The sequence below is a fragment of the Onychostoma macrolepis genome, chromosome 25, assembly GCF_012432095.1.
Source record: "Onychostoma macrolepis isolate SWU-2019 chromosome 25, ASM1243209v1, whole genome shotgun sequence".
Lineage (NCBI taxonomy): Eukaryota > Metazoa > Chordata > Actinopteri > Cypriniformes > Cyprinidae > Onychostoma > Onychostoma macrolepis.
In genome coordinates, this window is record NC_081179.1 from 23,074,259 (window position 1) to 23,083,009 (window position 8,751).

Here is an 8,751-nt window from a genome sequence, read left to right on the forward strand (position 1 = left end):
GACGGCCAATGAGCGCGCGCGTTGAGCATTCAAATCGCATTTAAACTGAAGCGGAGGAGGTTACCATGGTAACAGGGCTTCAACTCACTCTGCTGACAAGAAGCAAGAGGCTGTCTCTGCTGTTTTCACTGCTTTCAGGTAAGTTTAGTCCCTAAAGTTACACAAATAATACATACAACTGTTCCTGACACTTTCTTACATGTTACTGACACGTTTCTGTTGAATCTTTACTTTACATGAGTGGTATAGTGTCTTCAAAAAGACCGTTAGCATCACAACCGTTAACTATAGAGGCTAACAATTAGAGGTAAGCTAACTTATACATTTAAGCTCTTATTAATTAACGTTTGAGCTTTTAAGCACCTTTTATGTGTAGATGAGCGGCTTTGATAGTTTTGTAAATATTTTGCTGATACTTTGTCAATAGATAAATGGAAGTCACTATAAGCTAATTAATTTAACCTAAAAGTCTGCACTGTGTGGGTCAATCGGTGACGTCACTTACATGAACTAATGGGCTGAAACTATTTCACACACGTTTTGAACTTTCATTGCAAACAAATATTGATAAATTGTACTGTGATTTCAGGAGCGTCAGAAAAAAATACCTAAAACAGGGGAAGTTACAAGAAAATGTGTAATGGGAGCTGCTGACAGAGATACAGGAAACAGGTGAGAAATCTTATTAAATAACTTTATATGAATTTTTCACAATATATTTCAACTATATCATCATGCATCTGTAAAACCTAAAAATATGAATTCTGGTATCTTAAGCTTTTTTGTATGTTTTGTATATTATTATTATTGCATTTCACCTCTGCTGTAGTTTGTTTATTTCTAATAATCCTGACATTATATACTACATTTTGTTGGCTATGTGACATATTGTTCCTATTCTTCCATGCTGATGGCTGTGCTGCAGAGCTGGAGCGGAACAGATCTCCTGTCGAAGAACATCTCCAAAGCGCCATGAACCATCTGACTAGTAAGTAAAACCTCAAATATTCAAAAGTTTGTTGAATATTTAAAAAAATATATCAAATAAATATAAAATATTTCCCAGACAGCAAGCAGTGTCGGCCCAGATCCGGCCCACATCTGGCCGCATGGATTTCACGTGGGCCAGATGTGGGCGGATCTGGGCCGACACTATGTTGCTGTCTGGGTTCCTGTATGTCCTACAAGGCTATCTTGTTTAACTCTGCTCTGAGGACACTTCATACACAACAACCTACAGAGGGTCAATCATAATTTAAAAAAAGACACAGATGATAATAAAAAAGTTATTTGAAATTAAAATTAATAACGGTAAGACAGAACCAGTACTGTGAACGCACCTCACTTCAAACTGTAACGGTCTGTATATTATTTTCTAAACTTTAAATGTAGTGAAATTTTGTTCAAGCAGACTTTGTTGCTCGTGGAAACCTCACGCGAGCCTGAAAGATACTTAAAACTTAAAATATTATTTGCACTCTTGAAGACTGTTCACCAAATACTAAATTTCAGTCCAGCAGAATTTTCTGCACACTTCACCACCAAAGCCAAAATGAGCATTGTGAATGTAAGAGCCTCACACTACATTGTTTGTTTGAATTGTATTTCAGGGCAGTTCGTGAAGACGAATAACCTGGACAGAAGTTGGTTCCAGATCCAGCTTCCACACCAGACTTCTCACTCACAAGGATTGCTGTCTACTAGATATGTGTACTCTTCAGACTTAGGTTCATGCAGATATTATTCAGGGACATGAACACTTGAATACTGCAAAAATAGAGAAACTACCTTATTTAAGAATTTTGTGTTAATTGCGTGAACATTAAACAAATATATATTTATTTTACTGTTTTTTGTTTTGTATTCCAAAGCACCTAAAAGCCAATTCACACTGCCATACACCAACAGGGTGAACACACTGACCAAGCAAAACAAATAAGCATGTTTTTGTAGTTTTTGTGAAAGTGTGAACTGACAATACTGTAAGTTAGGTGTGAGATTCATTCAACTTGGTTTGCTGATTAAACATGATTAAATATTTGTTCAGAATATTGTCGTTGTTGTGACTATTCATCTGGGAGGGGTGTTTATCAAGTGGCTTGGTTATGGTTTTGTTGAGGCTGACATGTGGAACCCATCTGGTCCAGCGAATAGGACCAGAACAGGGCCAGCTATGGTCATACGGGTATGGTCATACAGGACCTCAGATCCCACATAGCAATTTTTCTCTGGCCCAGCTCCGGCCCACATAGCAATTTTTCTCTGGCCCAGCTCTGGCCCACACAATCAGCTTTTGCTTGGCCCACATACCGCAATGACTTACGGTCCTAGTGTAACCCGTCTTGTCTTTCTGCGTTGTGTTCTGGGTTGCTCTCATGTAGACACAGAGGCACGGGCTGTCACAATGCAGTTTATTATCTGCGGTCATAAACAATAAGGCAATGAGTGCTGCGTGACATCAGGTTAGCATCTCGGTCAAATCCAGCATTGCTCTGCCTGTATTCACATTAATCACATTTAACCTCTTTTCATACAGAAAAACTACATACATTTATGATCAAATTAAATACAAAGAAAATATCACAGATATTCCCAATAGAAAAACACATTATAAATTCCCTTTAGTCATACATTAATTCCATTATATAAACTACACATATATTGATTGATTCATCTCGAACAAATATGCACAAACACAAAAAAAACCATACCTGCGGTCATAAACAATAAGGCAATGAGTGCTGCGTGACATCAGGTTAGCATCTAAAAAAAATAGCATCATGTCAATACAATGTTAATGGTCTGCCGAACAGCTAGCTCACCACGTGCTGCAGCAGCTACCGAACTGCATTTAACATATAAAAACACAATATCGCGGGTCGTAGTTCATTAAGACTACTGCAAGATTCACTCATCATCATAAACACTCTTACACGGTGATATGTCAACATATAAGTGATAATAACAACTTATATAACCGTTTTATAATCGGAGAAACCTGGCGTGAACTCACCTCAGTCAAATCCAGCATTGCTCTGACTGAGGTTAACCTTCTTGTGACGTAAGTCCCGGTCTGATGACGCCACACGCACGCACTGCACTAACCCGACGCGCAGGCAGAATGAACCCAAAACGAAACTCCCAGTAATACAAAAAGAAATATTTTGTTTGGTGGAATTCATAAGTATACAAATAAACCTGCTACATTCACCCCCTGAATTCCACCAAAATAACAACACCCCTGAATTCTATAATAGCACCAAAGATGCATTAATGTAAACACACTTGTACCTGGACCAAATAACAATGAGATCTAATCCCAAAGTTCAGTAAAAACTATCCGTAAAACAGATCAAGAGAAAAAAGAAGGTTGATCAGGCCCTCATCCTCTCAGGAACATAAAGGTGCAGCCTACACCCCTAAACATCTGGTCCCCTGGCTTGGAAAACCCCACAGTATGGTTTCACATTCAAGGATGGAAAAGAAACAAAACAAAACAAACAAAAAAAACCAGTTGAAAAGAGAAAAACTTAACGATGTGCACTCTAAATCAAACTTTCTGAGGCAAAGAGAGGCCCCATATAACAGGTCTCTGAACCATACTCTCAATAAGCCTATTGACAGACCTAACCACCCTCCCAGCTCTAGTTACAACCCTGCCTTGAACTCTGTTATTAACTACAGCAGTCTGAGTCACAGTAGAGTCAGCAGGTGAGCAGGCTTGAGTGGGGGTAGAGTCAGTCGGACTCGTATCAACGTCAGTAGGTTCATTTGACTGAACAGGGTCTGGGTCAGACAGAGTCACTCCAGGTGGACTGGCCATGTCTTCATGAGCGTGAGACTCATGCTCAAGTTCTGTAATAGAAGCTTCTTCGGCTGCTGAAGCCTCAGCAGCTCGATCTGGGTCTGACAGAACCCATGTGGACGTCCGTGCCAAGGAAGACTCTTGCTCCAGATTGCTCAGGTTATCCGCATCTCCACAGACACTTGAGCCTTCAACTTCCAACGAGCTGACCAGAGACCAATTCTCCAGGGTGTCTTGGATAGGAAGGAAGCTCACGTCAAGCAAAAGGTTCCTGTGCACTACCTTGCTCTGGCCAGAGGCATCGCTGATCTTGTAGATGTGAGTCTTGGGGTTCCGCTCCACTACCGTATACACTGCAGGTTCCCACTTGTCGGCTAACTTCTTTTTACCTTTCTCTCCCTTGTTCGCGAGTAGCACTCGGGCTCCAACATGTAAGGAAACCCCTCTGACCTTTTTATTGTACTGATGAGCCTGCTGTTCCTGCTCTTTAGTGGCATGCTGCTGGGCGATGTTGGCTGCCTCAGACAGGTAAGATAGCAGGGTCCTTGAGTAGCTGCTGAAGTCTGTCACAGTGAGGTCGTGCAGAACAGACTGAAAGACAACATCAACTGGGAGCCTTGGAACGCGGCCAAACATCAAGTGGAAGGGCGCATAGCCGGTTGTTTCGTGAGCAGTCGCGTTGTATGCAAATGTCAGCGTCTGGATCTGCTGTGGCCATTCTCGCTTGGCTCTCAGAGGAAGACTCCGTATCATGTTGCCCAGTGTGCGGTTAAAGCGCTCTGTGCCCCCGTCGCCCATTGGGTGATAAGCCGTTGTATGAGACTTTGCCACCCCCGACAGCTGCAGCAACTCAGACACCAGCTCACTCTCAAAATTAGCGCCCTGGTCAGAGTGGATGCGCTCAGGGAACCCGTAGACACAAAAGACACAATCCCATAACTTTCTGGCCACTTGCTTGGCAGTCTGGTTCCTGCAAGGAAAGGCAAAAGCCATTTTCGTAAAGTGGTCAGTCGCCACCAGCACATCAACAGAGTTCTTGTTCTTATCCTCTGCTGACCAAAAATCAATGCAGACCAATTCCATGGCAGCGGAAGTTTTAATACTTTTCAAGGGGGCTCGTGCTGAAGGCTCTGGAGATTTTGCAAGTACACACCTCTCACAGCATCGCACATGCTCTCTCGTGTCTCTCTCCATACTGGGCCAGAAGAAGCGCTGTCTCGCCAGATGGAGCGTCCTCGCCTGTCCTTGATGTCCTGCCAAGTCATGAACTCCCTTCAAGGCCTCACCCTTCAAACTGGCTGGCAGTAGCAACTGGAATCTTCTCATCCTACTCACAGGGTCCTTCGTTTCTCGGTACAAGACACCATTCCGAATGACTAGCCTCTCCCAGTGTTTCAGTAATGCCAACGAACTGGGGCCCATATTGTGCCTTTCTCGTCTGGATGGGCGACGTCTGCGGACCACAAACGGGAGTACCGAAGATATCGTGGGATCCTGAAGCTGCTTATCTTCCAATTCGCGCAGAGTGAGTGAGGGCAGGGTACACTGGCCTGCAGGTTGCAGCTGTTGTACATGTTGGCCAAGACAAAGAGCCCTGTTCTCCACACCACTCCTCCAGGAGCTGTGAGAGGCTAGAGCAGCTTTGACTTCAGCTGCACTGTAGGAGCCTGCAGTGTAATGTGGTGGCTCGTGCTGTTGAACCGCTTGAAGGTGTTGGACGCCCAGTCTGAATGTCTGTTGCACCTCCTCAGCCTCCGCACCCTCAGCCTCCTGCACTAGGCTACCATATGGCTCTTGGATCAGACGCCTGCTAACTGAAGTGGTAAAGGGATCTCGACTGAGTGCGTCCGCTACAACATTTTTTGGGCCTGGGATGTATTTCAGGTCGAAGTTGTATGAAGACAGTTTGGCTACCCACCTCTGTTCGTATGCATCGAGTTTGGGCTTGGTCATGATGTGGGTCAGCGGGTTGTTGTCCGTCCACACAGTAAAGTCATGCCCTTTCAGCCAGTGACTGAACTTCTCAGAGACGCTCCACTTCAGTGCCATAAACTCAAGACGATGAGCAGGATATCTTTGCTGTGACTTGCTGAGGGTCTTACTGGCAAAAGCAATGGGGCGAGCCTTGTCCTCCCCTACTGGCAATTGTGACAACACAGCCCCAAGCCCGTCCAGGGATGCATCAACGGACAGGATGAATGGTCTTGAGAAATCAGGATGGGCCAATACAGCACAGTTGAGCAGATCTGTCTTGAGCTTCCGGAAAGCCCTCTCGCATTCAGGAGTCCAATCCGCTGCAGTCAGTTTCCTGTACATACCCGCACCTCCACCACTCCGACCAGTCTGGCCTCTCCTCTTCTGGCCTGCCGTCAAAGCAAACAGGGGCTTGGCAATGGCTGAGCAGCCAGGAATGAAAGACTGGTAGAAGAACACCATGCCCAGAAATGACTTCAGCCTCTTTACAGACGGGGTACAACCATCCTCCTCCATCAGAGCCTCCTTTGGCATCCTGCAGATGACATCAACTTTGTTGGGATCCACCGCAACCCCACTTTGGTCAATGACGTGACCAAGGAACCTCACTGACCTCATCAGAAGGTGGCATTTCTTGGGGCTCAGCTTGAGGTTGTTGTCTCGGAGCTTACCGAAGACCACTTGGAGCCTGTTTAGCGCTTCCTCTTCAGTGGGCGCAAAGACAAGTAGGTCGTCTAAGTAGCAGAGCAGGCTGGTGAAGTTAAGGCTGCCGAAGATGCTCAGCATCATACGCATGAATGATGCAGGGCTGTTACAAAGCCCTTGCGGCATCCTGTTGTACTCATACAAACCAACAGGTGTCGTGAAGGCTGTATACTTCTTGTGGTCTTCACACATCGGAACATTATAGAAGCCCGAGGTCAGATCCATTGTACTGAAAACAGCATTACCTCCCAGTGCTGCTAGACAGTCGGCCTGATGAGGCAGTGGGTGAGCATCTTTTAAAGTCCGTGCATTCAGCCACCTGAAGTCTGTGCAGATTCTGAGCCCACCATCTTTCTTCCACACCATGACGAGAGGGGATGCATACTCACTGATGGACTTGCGGATGATCCCCCTCTCCTCCATGTCTGAAAGCACGCGTCGTAGCTGTTGGTAATGTGCAGGAGGGACTCTCCTATATGGCATGCGAAATGGGCGGTCGTCTGTCAGGCGAATGCTGTGCACAAACTCTCTCACCTCGCCACAATCAAGTGAGTGTCTGGAGAAGATGTCTTCATACTCTTGAACCAGTTCGACAAGACGTTTCTTCGCCCAAAAGCTGGCTTGGCATGAGTCAATGTCCAAATCGCTCAACCCCAGGTTGGACAGTTGTTCTTTGAGGTCAGCATCTGTGACAGCTGAAACTATAACACTCTCTGGCTTCAAGCCCTCCATCTCACACAGACCTTGCTGAACGTTGAAGTCCTCCACAGCAAGACACGGGAACACATCAGCGATGATGGCATTACGTCTCAATGTGATTGGATTCGGCGAAAGATTCGTCATCTTCAAGGGCACCCACCTGTCAGCCCACATCGCAGTGATGACACGACCCACAAGGACATCCCGAGGACCTGACCTGGAACCACATGGCTCCACGATGACTGTGCTGCCTGGAGACATCGGCACCTTGCTGGACAGCCTACCCCACACTAGGTGTTCGTGCTGCGGTTCCAGTGTGACAGCATGAGGCAGCTTCAAAGGGCCGATCTTGTCTGGGACATCCTTGCTCTTCCATCTTGTGGTGCAGGACAGCATATCAAGTGGTCACAGTCTGACGGTACTTTCTTGCCTCCAGCTGATATGAGTCTCCAGTAGTTTTCATCGCTCTTCATGGTACGTGCGAGGTGCTTGAGGACGTTTGAACCGATGATAAGCTCATCACGCTGGCCCGGCACAAGCAAAACAGGAACAGTGCACTTCACTCCATACACAGACAGCGTCAAGTCATAAACCCCTCTGGGACGTGTCTGCTTTCCCCCACAACCCACAAGCACAATTCTTTCAGCTGATTCAGGCTCTTTAATAAGGACTCCCGCCACTTTGAGTAATGCTTCAGCCCCCTCACTCATCATACAAGCCATGGATCCTGAATCAATCATACCCTTCAGCTCCACCTTGTCATTAACCACAACCTGGACGTAGAATAATTCACTGAAAGCTGGAACCTCTCCAGACCCTTGTACCACGACCTGAAGACCTTCTGGTACGGCCGAACAGGCATTAACGTAAAGTAGCTCCAAGTCCTCGTCTCCAATGAGGGTTTCGTGTTGATCCCCCACACTGCCCCTCTCCAAGTGTGGGCTCTCTAGTTTCCCACCGGCGGCCCTCGTCTGGCATCGGCCTGGCCCACCCGCTTCCGTCCATACTTGTCACAGTCCTTCTTCCAGTGACCAGGAGCAAAACATGCGAGACACAGGTTTTCTCTCCTGCAATGTGCGAGCGTGGAATGTCTGACATCGTCACAGACTCTACAACTCCTCCTCTGAAAGGGCATCGGAGCATATGATGGTTCTTGTGCAGGGGCTTGGACGTTCTGACGCACCACCAAGTGATCTAGAAGACTGATCAGTGCATTCATGCTATTCACACCAACAGCTGCGGCAGTGGCTGGAGTGGCGTGACTGGACTGGAGAGCCTGAAAGCATGCTGGTGACTGTTCATGTTGTGGAACAGACTGTGCATGGGATGGTTGAGACAAATGAACAGCTGGGGAATTGGGCACAAACTGTTCTGCTAAAGGTGAAAGCTGTGATGTTGGCGTCTGGACTGATGCGTTAGCAAACATAGTGGCTTGAGGCAGAACGAAGCCCTGGGAAAAAGGCAGCTGAAACTGGGGCTCTGCTGGCGCTGGTTGAGACAGCTCTGGCTCTCGTGACATGGCTGACTGGGTGTGAGTGACTATGTGTCTCTGTGGAGCATGAGAACTG

General features: G+C 46.5%; 1 long non-coding RNA gene across 1 annotated transcript; it reads left to right on the forward strand.

Annotated features, from left to right (window-relative positions):
• The first annotated feature begins 588 nt into the window (after nt 1–588).
• Nucleotides 589–1,674, forward strand: LOC131534390 (uncharacterized). The gene is made up of 3 exons (XR_009269345.1): nt 589–672; nt 926–988; nt 1,611–1,674. It is a non-coding gene; the product is annotated as an uncharacterized LOC131534390 (long non-coding RNA).
• Nucleotides 1,675–8,751: the final 7,077 nt, after the last annotated feature.